This window comes from Plutella xylostella, chromosome Z, assembly GCF_932276165.1.
Source record: "Plutella xylostella chromosome Z, ilPluXylo3.1, whole genome shotgun sequence".
In the NCBI taxonomy this organism is placed as follows: Eukaryota; Metazoa; Arthropoda; class Insecta; order Lepidoptera; family Plutellidae; genus Plutella; species Plutella xylostella.
The window spans coordinates 12,393,866-12,410,090 of record NC_064012.1 but is presented as its reverse complement, the minus strand read 5'-3'; the positions used below and the strand labels follow the sequence as shown (position 1 = coordinate 12,410,090).

The following is a 16,225-nucleotide window of genomic DNA, read 5'->3' as shown; positions in this document are numbered from 1 at the left end:
GAGGAGCGGTGAAAGTGAAAGTATTAAATGTATCAGATAATTAAGTAACTAACTACGACACTATAATTGTAGAGAAGTGTCCAAGTGCCGAATAACATTCAGTAGAAAAAAGATAGACACGTGATAAACATCAATAGGTACACAAAATTTTATAATGTAACTTTGTATGAAGAGCAATACCTACCCAGAGGCATAGCATAGCGCGCACGACAAGCAGTGACAAAAATCTATAGATATCGCACCTGCTCGAAATAGCAGAAGAGTAAAAGGAAGCTGTAGATTAAGTAACTTTTTGCCACGCGTATGCTAGACCTCTTAAGGGCAATAGAATTTACTCACTAGATGTGGGTAAGTAGTTGAATTTTACACAGTTTCATAAAAGGTTATTCCCACAAATCACATATTTTTAAATTAATTATGTTATTTTATTTAATGAATACTATTAAAAATATTATTATAGATACACAGTACATATTTATAAAGTCATAAGAGTAATTCAGTTTAATATAAGGATATAATATTATTAGTACCTATTAATAAAATAGAATTTAGAGAATATTAGTAGTTGAAGTAGCTAGCCGACCCGGGTACATATAGGTATCGTTCGAGGTAAGCAATAGTAAAGTATTTTCAATGTTTGTCACTGTTTAATGCAGGTTCGAATTTATTATTACGATCTCGTGCTTGAGTCGGAACTCTCACATGAGTTAATCCTGCACCAGACCTTTGGCTCCTTATCGCAAAATTGAAGGGCTTTTTACAAAAACAACGTAAAATATTTTATAAGCATGGTATTTTAATTGCTGATAGCATAATTATTGGATTACAATTTCTATGTGTAAAACCATACAACAACGCGGACTCGGGTATGTATAAAACAAAAAAAAAATTTACGTCGTTACGTTTTGTAAAAAGCTCTTCAATTGTTTTGTATGGAATTTTACACTAACAACCTACATACTTTGTAAATGTTACTTCGTTTTGACTTAGGTTACGCGATAGGGCCTCAGACCTCTGGTCTACGTCGACTGTGCTATTGGGTCATACATACCATACACATTACACATACAGTCAGTATATGATGAAGCCAAGCTGATAGTGGTCGAATGCTCTTGTGTATTGTGTGCATCTATTGTCCATGGCGCTATATAATCAACTAGTGCACTTGACTGATCAATCTCAATGACATTAGCCTTAGATGGCCAGTCAGCCAGGAGACCTTTATCTTTAGCTACCATAGGATCTCGTTGTTCTGATGTTGATGGCATGAACTATATTGTGTAGATGGAATGGATCGAGAGGCGAGGTGACTTAGTTATTGGCCCTTGCATATGCGTAATTGACTTTCGGCGGATTTTCAGACAGACGTTGTTTTGATAAGTAAGTACATAATTATATTGTAATATTGATAGAGTCTTCCTTTTTACATAGATTTATCACCACACCAGAAGGGCTAGCACGGGGAACAGGTAACACTCACATCACGAAGCCACAAGAGGCCTACCTACTATATTTTAAGGAGAAGTATAGACATCTACGACCACATACCTACTTTGAGTAGAATTTGCTAACATAAATTGCCAAGATGTTTTCCTTTGAGGGAAATGGCATGTAATTTCAACTGTATACTACCTATGTTAGGTAATTAATAAATAATTGTATCGTCAAGAACATCAAAGCTGTCTTTACCTAACGACAGCGGTGTGATATGATAATTAGAAGGTTTAGGGTCTGTTTCACAATGTCTGGTTAGTGGCTACCTGACGGATAAAATACATGCTGTCACTCTCTGTTATTATTTTTTAGACAGTGACAGCATGTATTTTATCCGACAGGTAGCGACTAACCAGACATTGTGAAACAGGGGCTTAGTAGTAGTTAATAGTCGGTGTCTAGTTTTGATTATCAATATACGAAAAAGATGGCGTTTCACATACAAAAGCAAAGCAAAAAACTGTCCCCGTTTTGTTTACTGTCAAACCGTTTTAAGTCCAATTCAATGACAACCATTGAACTAATGAATATAGTTACAAATCTTCTGACCAAACTTATTCAAAATAAAAGCTCAGTGGTGAAAGTGGGGTGGTATTTGTGCAGACGTTTCTGTTGCACTGAGACTCCATCTTTTCTGTTAATTGTTAATCTAAGGTGTCTTCAACTCTTCATATCGATCTACTGTCAGTCTGTCTCTTAACCTAATCGAATAATAATAATATTACTTATAGAAATTAATACATGAAATATAACCTTTCATGACGACCGCTTATGATTATTAATAACACTATCCTACGCTATCCAATCCATGTGTTTCATTAGTCGTATTTTTGCAGGACAACAGTTTTTCGGCATTTCGTAACGTCCTTTACTCCTATCCGTTTCCCAAAACATTTAATAAAAATCAACAGAATGCTAAAGCTATGGTTCCCAAAACTATAGTTCCCAAAACTCAGTTTCCAAATAATGAAATTACCGATACATAAGATTCCCATAACATGATTTTCACTAAACTAGACTAGGTAGGCGGGGAGCTTTCCTCACTGTTCGAGCAGTGAACACTGAACAGTAAGCTGGATTTGTATTTGTAGTGCTAAAGTAGTGCAGCTCGAATACCGCTAGATGGCGACACGACTGTTCTACTCGAATATTATATTATTTGAAGATTTGGACGGTGAAAAAACACGGTAGCTTCCTAGACATTTGCAGCCATTAGCTAGATTATAGTAAGAATTTATGTCGAATCTGAAGGCACAAATTCAAATTTTAATGCTGTCAGAACTTTAAACAGTTTGTTTAAAATTGATCGTAAATCTTATTTTTCACGGGAAAAATGTATAGTTTGGAATCGCTATTATAACTAAGTACTTATATATTTTTTTACCCCTGAACATACGAGTATTTGAACATTTTTTTACGAGTGTAACGGAGCTACAAAACGTATAAATTTGAAGTATCCATGTTTAATAAAAATCGGTTCAGCAGTTCAGGAGGTTTTAACGGTCGGCTATTATTATTATGTACCAGAAGTGTAACCTCAAAATTTAAAATATTTAGTATATAATGGGACATCTATCATCTGACACACCCATCCGACCCCAAACTAGGCAGATCACGTATTATACATAGATACTGAATGTGTGTAAAAAAATGATATATTAAGACGAAAGGGGATTATTCAGAAAATCAATCTGTGCAACTTTATCTCACGACATTTGTAAATTCGCATAAAATATTGGTTTCTCCATTGAATCTTGGATGGTGACGATGATGTGACAAGATTTTGGGGTGAAGCAATAATTTATTTAATGAATTTCTGAAAGTCGTAGAATTAAAGTCGTTCTGAACGACGAACTGAAGCTGTCCCTTTTGGCTTACGATACCACTTCAGCTACACCTATGTAGATAAATAACAACCAAATATACACAAATATTCACCATGACGCAAAATACATAAAACATTACATATATATTATAGGGTTTATTATATTTTAGTGTTTTGTTATACTTTACCTGTATACACAACACATCATAGGAAATCAAATAGGTATAACAATCGCATCAGCATTTAGACATAACATAACCACATAACATATATACAACAATGGCTGGTACAATTAACACAATTATTATGCATGTAGTTATTCCTGCAAGTACCAAAACAGAGGACAGCCAGCAGAAGACATAATCACGCAGTTAGGATACTACCACACGACCGATTATCGATGACCGACTTTTTGTAGCAAGAAAATAGCACTAGCTTGCAACTCACACGTCCCTCCGTAAATCCGAAAAAAGACGGTAGGAATTTGTCCTGTAAAATGTTTGTCTCGTGTGGGTGTACCCCTAGACTTGCTTGATTTGTCTTATTTAGGACAAGGTTCGTGGAAACTAATCAACCCGTAAGTTTCTGTACGCCCACCCGACTGTAAATAAAATAAATAGCCGAAGAAAAACAGTATCATTTAGTTAAGAGATACGAGTGAGTAATCTAGGATAACTTTGGTGCCGGCACACTTGGAATACGTATTGAGTTCGGTTCTATTTTTTTAATTCGCACTTAATCAAATATTAAAATTAAACCACTATTTAATTTTCTAGATTGAATTGGAAGTGGATAAAGAGTCATGGTAACTATTACTTTGGTAAACAAGTTCCTACTTACAACTCAATTTTAGTTTTCATGTAGGTACTGTTGACGTATTAAGTCAAATCATCGTCATCAGACATCTACACTACAGTCCAACTATAAAGCCTTGAAAACGGAAATGGATACTCGGTATTGAATCGATTACCTTTAATTAAGCACAAATCTGTTAAAAATACGTTATAAATCGATATTTAATATACCTAAATAACTGAAAATTATAAAAATACTTTTTTTTTCATTAATTTATAGTTGAAATGTACCTAGGTACTTGAATTAATACCTGCGCCCCCTGAGCCACAATTTTACAAAACACGGGTATCAATACAATGAATGAATTTCATAGCTGCTGTCCTCCGTTTGAACCAATTTACCATTAAAAGTTTGCGTCTGGTATTCGCCAAAACCTATAAAAATTGTACCGAAAATCGTGTCTGACTCTTACCATGAGACGGGTGCAGATTGAAGAACTGTGCTCAGTCCACATGAAAGACAAGGTAGTGAGAATTTTTGATGTACTTGGACATCTCACTACCCATGTCTTTCATATGGCTAGAGCGGCCTCGGCGTCGCTCCACTGGGGCCTCTTCCCGGCCGCTATCACACAACCAATGAAGCCTTCAATACCCGAACCGCCCAATTTATCCCCCTCTACAGTAGTCTACTCCCACCCTTAAATACATTTCCAAGAATTATTTATTTTGCCTCAAGAACTCTTTTGTTTATACGATCCATCTTGAAAGCTTCATTTTAAACAACAAAATACAAAGTAAAAAAATGTCACAGTCACCAATTAGGCGTAATTAATTAAAACTCAGCAGTAAATTATAGTTAACAGGGTACATGGAAACAAGTTTTATTTTTATAAATAAATGAAATTAGGTAGAAGCTACGGCAAAAAAATTATTGGTAATGGTAGTTTTGGAATACATCTGCCATTTCTATTTTCATTAATTAGGTATATTCTGAATAAAGCCCACGCAGAGTTTTGGTACAAAACAACATGTAATGTACCTACCTATTTAATTTTCTCAAATTTATTTATTTATTTTTCTACCTAGAGATACAGAATAGTGATTCTAGTCGTATATGCCATATAATATGCCTCAAGTCGTGTCAATCAGTCGATCATTCATTACACAACCTTAATTATTATGATTAAAAGTCACGAATGTATCGTGTTTAATAATGAGACGTTCACGTTTTTTTCTAGCAAATACCCTCAGTGTTGGGATTTTAAGTTTAAAATGACTCTTTTGATAACTAGATTTAGTAATCAAAAGGGATTTGGAATCTACCAACATACCAAGTCAAAGGGCTAAATACATATATTATGAGAAGTATATCATGTAATATAATATGTAATATCTGAAACACCAGCCTGGTTGAAAAAATCATAATATTTTATAATTATTTATTTATCTATTAGTTTAGTATACTCCACAAGTATTACTCGTATCTACTAAAAGAAAACTTTTAATGATTTATGTATTTGACTCATTCATAACTAATAATTACCTTAATCTACCCCGATAATAAGTTAGTACTTTCATCCGTTTCCAAAGTTTAACCAACTTAAATATAAAACCAGATAGCCTAAAAGGGTTATGTTTAAATGACGATTTTAAGTTTTGACAGGTCTAAAGTTTTGTCTCGACTACCGACCCGATGCTACTGCCATTCCGACGTCAAATTATTGACTTTACATCACCAGTACCCGTATCATGAAAAACCGCAGCATATTCTATTCGATAGTCTATTCGAAAGTGCTGTCAACCTGTCAACAACAAAATGGCGGTGTATTGCGGTGTACAGATTTGCGAAAGTTTGACAGCTATCATTCCATAGGTCATTGTCAGAATAATATCATGTACTCTGTGGTCATTCTTTTCGAAACTCATTCGAAAGGTAAAAAGTGTTCGAAAGTGCTGTCAAGTTGACAATAGTCGCACTCGCATTCGATTCTATTCGTTAGTTCGAATTTTCATGATACGGGTACAGTACAGGCAATTTTCCGGTGTCTCGTGACGTGACATTTCGGGAAATTCATAATTTGTATTCTGTTTGTTGTGTTCCGCGAAAGGTCGCTTCGCCTTAAGTGCATTACTGGATATTAATATAGATAACGTTCTTAGATTCTTAGGTCGGTTAGTTTCAAAGTTTCAACCTAGCCTTTCAGGTTAGTCCTACTTAATCTGTTTATGAATTTTATTAAATGCAAATATTTTAAACGTTTGTAAGTCTATAAATATACAGGTTGTCCCATTGGGCAACGTCTTGCCGCCGCCGCCGTGCCGGTATGAGGTGATACAAAACGTCATACTAAGCAATTTTTCTCTCGGGAAATTAGCGAAAAAAATATTAAACGCCCCATTCCATACCAAAAAGTAGCATAACCAACACAATATGTAACGTGAACTCAAATAAAATAAAGTTGTTTCTCGCACAGTGTTTTTCACGGGGACGTAGTGCCAAAAAACAACATCGTACATAACACACACAAATCTAGCTTGGACTCAAGTATTCTTATAAATGTCGCACCGAACAGCAAAGGATATCGGATACAGGCCATATCGCGAAGTCAAAACGAAATAACATTTAATAAATAATTAGCATCAATCAATACAATTATTTGAATCCGAAAATCGTTATCTAAACAAGTTCGCGATAGGTAGCTATATACGACTGGAAACGATACAAATGGATACCCAGCTTTAGTGCCAATTTCTACATTGTAACCGACAGGGATTGATTTATAAATTAAACGTCATCTCCATATGAAATTCATGACAGATGTGTCAAAAGTTAACCACTACTCCCTGGTTATGCTCTAACCGAGAATGGAGAAATTGGCACTTATGTAAGTAAGGACAAGCCTCAAGAGAATTGGTTCTTTGACATCTGTCTATGTCATGTAGGCCATCGGTATATGGATGCGCTAATGGACCGCTACCGAAATAGAATTTTGAGACCAAAAGCACTCATAAAGGAAGTGAATCCGACCGCTGCCACTGGCGATGATGCATTCGTGATTCTGTTCTGTATTCGTCCGTTATTAATTTTATGTTTGAAGATAACTAAGATTTGTTACCTAATTAAAGAAATTTTATTCGCGTTATTATGTTTAACATCATCTAAATTCCGCAATACGTCCGCCTATAGAGCAGAATTCAAAACCGACAAACCACCGTGTAAAAATGTTTTGTTTTTACTTTTCTTTTAACTGAATTGTTGTCAGTTGTGCGTACTTAGTTCGTTTTTTGAAGTACGATTCTAACAACTTTAAATATAAAAGCAGTGTCCCGAAAAGTTTTCCAAAGAAACATACTTTCCCAAATGCACGTAATCTTTTATTTCCCATATAACAGTATTAAGTATCTACGATGTCGATTGCAAGATCTGACAATGGACACATTTAATATAATAAGCATTAGGTATGATTTAGTATTGTAAAATGTAAGCTAAAAGTTTCATAATCCTAACTAATATTATAAATGCGAAAGTAACTGTGTCTGTCTGTCTGTCTGTCTGTCTGTTACTCTTTCACGCCAAAACTACTGAACGGATCTGAATGAAATTTGGTATACATATGGTCTAGCTAGACCCTGAGAAAGAACATAGGCTACTTTTTATCCCGGAATTCCCACGGGAAAATCTTTTTAAGGCGAAGCGAAGCTCGCGGGCACAGCTAGTATAATATAACTATGTGTGATGGAAATCATGACGTCACTATCTATATCCAGAAAACGTGATACTGGCACTTACAGGTGTAAAATTGGAATGTTCATACACTCACGTGCATAGAAACAGTTCCACTTACAAAATTGCGACACTAAATGGCCTCAATTTTTTTATACATTTAATAAATTTTAACAAAATGTTTATGTTTTTAGTTGGTAATATTCTGATGAGCTTTTAAATGTACTTCAATATTGCAGACGGCGTCATTAAGCTAGCCTTATCCGCTAGGAATAACTTGGTGATTTTCTGACTGGAACTTTTTCATTGCCCGTAACTCCCGTGAGTGTATTATATCGGTATGTAAGTTTGTACTCTTTGGCTATTCTTACAATAAATAATTTAATCCTTATGACATAGTCATTGTATACGTATAGCGTAGAAGTGGAAAAGATAAGTTCCAGAAATTTCAAAGAGGTATTTAAATATAGTTGCTAGATCAAGAGCGCTATCTATAATGTAGATAGGTACATAACAATCGCAAGCTTTAACATCGCAGCTTCTCTAGCTGGGCTCGAAATAGCTTCTTTCATAAAATATCAGACGACTGTCTGAGAATTTTCATCTTGTTATTTTGACTCCATTTATATCTCTGATTTCTGTATTACTTTCTGGGTATGAATCTATTTCTGTAGTAGAGGTATAATTACATAATTATCTTTCTTGCCATAGAAACTGTGTTTTATGTCCTTCAAGTTTATGTCTGCGTCTTCTATTTAGGTAAATCAAAATAATAAATAATTTATTATTCGAAGAGTTTCAGCCATTTATTTTATTATTGTAATAACCAATAATTATCTGTCTAGACATCTGTAATAGAGAGCTTGATAAGTACACTACACTTTGTACCTTGCCCAACTTACAAAAATACATACCTAGTAGTTATTACCTACTCCTACATTCTGGAAGCCTGTAATCATCAACTGCTGGACATACCCACAAGCAACAGCACAGAAAGCTGCTGGTCTATTTTCCTCCTTAAAAAACCGTCGCAAACAAATCCAAAACTAACATTTTAAAGGAGAATGGCCAAATCTCTATGTCGCCATGACCCGCAAGAGCAGCCATTCATGAAACATATACTGATGTGTAGCCCATGACTATAGGATATACTGGTGTAAACTTTATTATTATGAGGCATGGGAGAACGAAGATAGGTGCTGAAAGATCAAATCTTTGTACTGTACTAGATGTTTCCCTCGAACTCGAACTAAGTATAATTTTTAAAAGTGGTTTAGATTTTTTTAATTTTTTTTCCCTCATTTAGAATACTTTTATCACTGAATAAAAATAGGTTTGGTACTCGTAAGTGGCTGCAAAGCGGGTCAGATTTGGCAATTCTCTTTTAGACCTCTAACATACGCGACGTTTTCGAGTGTCATGATTTAAAAAACTATTCTGAGACATTCGTGGGTATGAATCCAGTTTTACGGTTGCATAATGGTAGCACAACTGTGTTTGTGACATGAGAATCTAAACTCTGTCCACCTCGGCCTCCCTCATCCAGTCACTACAGAATAAGCTAGTATAGACACTACGCTCGCCAGTCCGTGATCTCCACTCAATAACTAAAGTACTAACTTTGTAAATTTCTCATATTTATGAGAAATTTTGTTTATCAAAGTAAGTAGGTTACTTATTTAAGTAACCTACTAGATTTGATAAACAAAACGGTATTGTTTATCAAAGCCTACAATATCTCTTAGTATGTATGAGCATTTGAAAATAAAACTCTAAGGGAGGATCGAGGGGAAAAGATTATAAGATCTATTCTGTATATTCTCAAAATTGCTGCTGATTTTGCTATATAAGTTCTGTGCATAATCGTGGTTCATCAGAAAATTATCTAGTTGTAGGTAAATTATGTAGGTACTAATGTCGACTCGTTTAGATAAATATCAATTATAATTTCCTCATCATATAGTTAATAGTATCCATCCGAAAGGCTAAACTGATCTCTAAGGAACTTACTATTTAAGTATTTAATTAATTGTTTCTACACAACATCGTAACTTTCTCAAAATCCGATAAATACACTGCCATGTAAAATCCCCAATCCAATATTTAATATGCCTAGGTAGGTATTTACTGTGTAACGGTAATAGCCAACTGTATTCCTGTTATGTAATAGCTCAATTACAAAAAGGAATCACTTACGTCTTCAAAGGACAAACGGCATTTTACAAAATATCCGTCTATTATTAGTCCTGTAACCCTATGAGGTTGTTACTAGCTGCATTAGTTATTTAAACATAAGCTTATTTAACAACCAATAGTACCTTCCTTACTACTACTTAGTGTCATAGTTTAATAACCTAAGTTAAGTGTGGTTCCGCTAATTCTATGTCTTTCCCTTTGTTCTTTATGCTATATCGCTTTTACTTCGTGGAACCTATAGATTTTACAAAATTATCACTGTGACAGCTGTCAATGCCCCACCATTTCTCGTTGCATATTCGATTACTTGTAATTGTGCTGTAACTACACGTTAGCGTTCTTTGAAACCAACGATATTTTAATACGGACTAGATGGAGTGTCAGTTCAAAAGAAACGTTACGACAAATAATACCACTGAGCTCTTATTTTGAATTAATTCGGTCAGAAGATTTGTGCCTTTATTCATTGGTTCAATGGTTGTCATTAGGTTGAGCTTAAAAGGGTTTGACAGTAAACAAAATGCGGATACTTTTTTTGCTTAATTTTTGTATGTGACAAACCATCTTGTTCGTATATTGTTAATCTAAGCGTTCTATGAAACGAATAGCTACCGCTAAATGCTGTCCAACACTTACCGCATATAATAAGCTTCCACGATACCAATTTTCAAATGATTAGTCGGAATATAATTATCTCGTGAGTTACTTATTAACGTTTTCTTTGTTTTGGTCACAGAACCAATAAAGAAAGTGTACGACGCATATTACAAAGACAAAGTAATTATTAATATTTCTAGATACTTTTATCTACATATCCACTCTTTGCCAAATATATCTAGAGTTAATAAGCCGTTATTTCTTATTTAATCATTATCAGAGAATAAACGCACATCTTTAATTTTGCCTGTAATCATGAAATGTTGGCCTTAAAATTTTAAATGAAACGTATCATAATATTAATATATTATGGTCGCACCACATCGACACGGTGGAAAGGCAAAAATAACTAAGCGACATTTTAAAAAAAATATATTTATGGTTTTACTAATTATAAATGCAAGTGCTTATATTTGTAAGGATTTATTTTTAATATACAATAAATTTTACATAGTACATACCAGCAATGAAAAAGATTCACTTAAAAACGACAACATCAAATGATCGCAATTTTTAGCAACAATAATTTTGAATTGGCTCTAAATATTCCGTTGGTAATATTCTGATGCGCTGTTAAACTTACTTCAATATTGCAGACAGCAACATTAAGCTAATTTTTTGCGTTTAGGAAATTAGGAGCTACTGTCACTGGAACTTTTGGATTGCATATGAGTGTATTTACTGATCAGAAACCAATTTAATATTAGGTATATGCACAGATATCAAAAAATATTTAGTTCTATGGCACATTAAATGTGAAAATTGTTAATGAAGAACGAGCTTTCGGTATGCGCAGTGCATATAACATTCCATACTATAAATGCGTAATTGCCTGAATATTTCTGTAGAAATAACGTAATAATATCATAATTAAAATCATCGAAATACGTAGTTACCTAGTAATTATTGAGTCGAGTTATTGGAATATCAAATTGAATAGTTTGAATACCGTATCAATGTTGATTTTGATTACCAATTAAACGAGTAGGTACGTATTTAAATATTAATTTATGAAAATTCTCGGTAATGGTGTACATAAGTCTACAGAGACAGGGTACGTAGATGCCCTCCTAGTTTTTAGGGTTCCGTATTGTAGAAACTACAGTCAATTTATATAATACTAGCTGTACCCGCGCGCTTCGCTTCGCCTTAAAAAGTTTTCCCGTGGGAATTCCGGGATAAAAGTAGCCTATGTTCTTTCCCAGGGTCTAGACCGTATGTGTACCAAATTTCATTCAAATCCGTTCAGTAGTTTTGGCGTGAAAGAGTAACAGACAGACAGACAGACAGACAGACAGACACAGTTACTTTCGCATTTATAATATTAGTTAGGATATTCTCTAAGCTCTCACCTAACATAATGTGGTTTATGTTTGTAGATAGGTATTTTTTAGTTGATGAATCATGACTTGCTGATACAGACGTATTTTTTTAAATCTCCGTTTATATTTCTAACAAAATAAGAGATTTATTATAATTTTATTGTAGATTTATTCATCAAATTAACGTGTACATACACGAACCTTATGCTTATAGCATTTTCTTCCAGTTTACCTTTAACTATACCGATAAAAACTTCTGCGAGGCACTAAACGAAGTACGTATGTATATGGCGCATGTATTCCAAAAGACAACATAAAAGCAGACACGAATCACATTAACACAATGCTTAATCTAGAAACAGAAATACACTGACGAGCAACAAAGAAGTTCCATCTGCCATTGCCGTTCCATATGTCACTGGATCTTTCTTATTGCTCGTGAGTCGTGAGTGTATAACGAAAGATCACCTACCTGACAGTTGGAGATGCATCACCAGCGTGCCGTGACCCCTCCAGTCCACATCCTCAGGCCAGGCGCTGCTGGAGAGCACCACAAAAACTATTCAAATAACCTCATTCACTGACATCGCGAGCAATAAACAAATAAACATCTAGAAAATAAATACACGCAAGCACATCTTGGGTTCCCACACTTCGCAACAGCATAAGACACAAGCAGTCATGGACAACTTAAAAGTAAATCTATTAAACTAAAATTAACTTAAAATAAGAATTTATGGTTCATTAAGATTGATAATAAATGATCGGTCATTACCTGTCGCTTGAAGGGTTTGCGGGTAGGTAGAAAACCACGACTTCATCCGTTAGGGACTTCTTGGATAAGAGATGTCTGCCTAGTTTGTTTTGAACCCGACATTATCTGTAACAAAGGAAACAATATTTAGATATTGAACTTTTAGTTCAACTTATAGCTACTGACCAAACCGTAATATGATAAGTAGTAATAAAATAATTTCGTCTACTTTGCAAAACTAAAGATAAAGAAAAATAATTTTGAAAGTAAATATAACGATATTTGATATTGTAGAAGTAACTCGGGTAGAAAGGTAAGTATCCAAAATTTTCGTGAAAATTTATTGCATTCGAAATTGAAATAAGAACCGATGGGGATTACCTATATCAAATTAGAAAAGTATAATCCATGGTCAAATAAACAATATGAGAAAGGCAGCCGTTTGAGTATTGGGGGTTAGAAATAGTTTAAAGACACTCGATAGTCACGAGTGAAGTCCGCCATTTTCATATCGTTTCTTTATCCAGAGACATTACGGATGTCATAAAATTCACATTAATGCCGGTAATTATGCAGGTTCAATGCATTTGCTTGCATAATTAGGCTAAATATAAAGTGTTATTCGCAAAATAAAATAAAAATACGCATCGGCACATAAGGATCGCAAGCAAACTAAACAGAATCGCTTTAGGAACGCTCAGCACAGGTGAAATTTAAAAAAAACATGGTATGTAGTTGTAGTTATGGGTATAAAAAACTCAACATACCTTAGAGATTGTATTTGGATGAACTGCATCTTTTCTGAATCTTCCAAGTAAGTACCTGTTGAAGAAAAAATACTTATATCAGCTTTTAGATCTATTAATTTCCTTACTTAACGAGACATCAGTCAGTATACATTCACAGTGTAGGTACTAATGGCTGTACATCGGCATCGTTATTTTTTATACATATTACCTATCAAAATTAATAAAAGTCTGATAGCAAGTTATTTCCATTTAGAATTTATAATTCGTCCAACACTACCGATCCTCAATTTCCTACACCTAATCTACCTGTATCTACATTCTACTATGTTGGTGTACATTGGCCGTATGCGATATCCAATTTACCGATACAAAGTGTCAGATCAATGAGGCGTTTGTTAAAAAAAAAAAAAGTTCCTTTTTGGAGAAATAGATGGCGTTGTCTGGGGTTGTACCAACTTTCAAACCCTCAGAACACACTCATATCACAATATGTTATTCTGTGAGGCTAACGAAATGTGAAAGTGACGTAGGTAGGTAGAATTGTAGTATTATTTTCTCTATGATGTCGATGTCACTGTTGCTTCAGCGTTCAGTGCGATTGTGCGTACAGCCGTTCTTTTCAAGTTTTCTCAGTTTCCTTGTGTTTCTCCTGTATTAATTGAGTTGTAGTTGAGCTATCTGCTCCTCCTCCCTTGATACTGTAGAGTTAGTGCACTTGAGATAGTGACTCTTTTGAGATAGTGACTCTTGTGAGATAGTGACTCTTGTGATAGTGACTGCTATACTGTAATAATGCCTAAGGACTATGGATCATGGTCCCTTGCCAATCTGAAGATAGAGTTACGCAAACGGTATGCCAAACTAACTGGACGGAAAGCCGGTGGTAGCTAGCCTATTCACAGAATACTTAGCACTATCCCAAGCCACATGCAGTCTGAGCCTCGGAAGGATGGCTCGCGCTACCACCCGACATTTAATCACAACTAGTGAGTTCTTATTCTGAGTTTAGTACTCTTTGCTCTCTATGTAATTTTTGACAGTTGGTACACTGCGTTTTCACGCCATCTATCGGCTTACCCAAAAGCTCAACTGACAGCTGTCAAGGAAAACGGCTCATTGCACTCCCACACTCTCACGGCCGGTCATGAATGCCTTTGCTTATTCCGGATTATGTCGGGTCAAACACAATTTCCGAGCGGAATTAACAGGCACATTGTTCCCGGCAATAGACAGAATGCAAGTGGACAGGTGAATTCAATCCCGATACGCTATGCGATGCAGGATAAGCGTTGGACCGCAAATTGAAAGCGTATCAATAGCCCGTTACTGGATAGCTCATCAATGATCGACTGTTCATTATGGAGTCCAATTCGGATAGAACCACTGATTAGGGATATTGGGAAATACGAAATCGTATAGCTTTATTTAATGGCTACACACAAAAGTTTGTAACTTCTGTTTAAAAGCGTTTTTACCAAAACTGACACTTCTCATCATCCCAATTCAAATATTTTGAACCTTTCTCTCAACACGCAGTACCCAGAATGTAGAAGTTAATGACATAAACTCTAAAAACGGAACCACCTAAGCTTCCACACGCTAGTTGAGCTTACGCTTCACCTTAAGTTCATACATAGGCCGATTTACTCCAGTTAAAGCTGGGCCGAGTTTATGTAAAAATACCTAAGTGTATGTCATTCCGATCAGAGTGCAGAGCCGCTCATATTATTCCAATAACCGTAGGTAGTGGGTACCAGTGCCAGCGATGCTTGGGATTCCAGGCACCGGAATTGTGCAATATCTTGAAATTTATGAAATAGATAGCTGAACTGGGAACGCCATTAAGCCTTTATCCTGTCTCAGAAAGTTTACTGTGATTTATTTACACAAACTAAACTCTGGGGATTTATGTACTTATCATAAGTTGTTTTTCTTGTTTATTAGATTAATTCTATCCTATTCTATTCTGAAATCTAAATGAAAATTAACATTTTAAACTTTCGATCTAGAGTGCGGAACCTACCGAGTGACGTTTCAATTTCAAATGTTCCTCAACTTCTACGGACCTAGTACTATCATCGGAAAGCCGTGTTGGCCCGATTTTAAAATAATATCCGGTGCTCATTGTTTCAGCGTCTGGGTTTTCAGTGAACACGGCAGGGAAGGCTTCAAGCGGTTCTAAGCTATAAGCTACGTCAGCCACTTCCTCATACTTAACCCCGTCGGGTCGTGAGAGTCTATTCATCTCCTTAAAAAACAGTCGCAATGAAAGCTCAATCTGTCATTTTCCATTTACGCGACGTTTTCGAGTGTCCGTTAAAAAAGCGTTTATATATATTATAATTAAGGCATTCAGTAGTTGATGTTCGGAAGTCAATGCATTTAATATAAGACGCGTTTTTATTAATCCTTTCATTTTCATTCATAAATTTTCGATGTTGAGAACTGGATAATACGAATTTATTTGGTATAAAATGCCGTGAGCGTCGCGTTTAAAAACGTTTCTGATAGCTTCGTGGGAATTAATCCAGTTTTACAGACCCATGATGATCGCACAAGGCACAAGTGTGGTCATGACATGATAATCTGACAACTGGGCAGTCAGCGACGGGAAACAAATCGTAACAGACCATCACCACCATCTTTATCACGGAGAGAAACGACATTTTATTAGCCGTTATAGTATTAGCCGGGTTCCTGGCCGCGG

At 35.3% G+C, this 16,225-nt stretch overlaps 1 long non-coding RNA gene across 1 annotated transcript in view; it reads right to left on the bottom strand.

The window, feature by feature from the left end:
* Window positions 1–16,225, bottom strand: part of LOC105388133 — a 29,967-nt gene that overhangs the window by 1,337 nt on the left and 12,405 nt on the right. Inside the window, exons 3-5 of the long non-coding RNA XR_007268186.1 lie at window positions 13,537–13,591; window positions 12,791–12,895; window positions 12,488–12,555 (exon numbers count right to left, since the gene is read on the bottom strand). This is a non-coding gene — a long non-coding RNA (uncharacterized LOC105388133). The remainder of the gene's footprint in view (window positions 1–12,487; window positions 12,556–12,790; window positions 12,896–13,536; window positions 13,592–16,225) is intronic.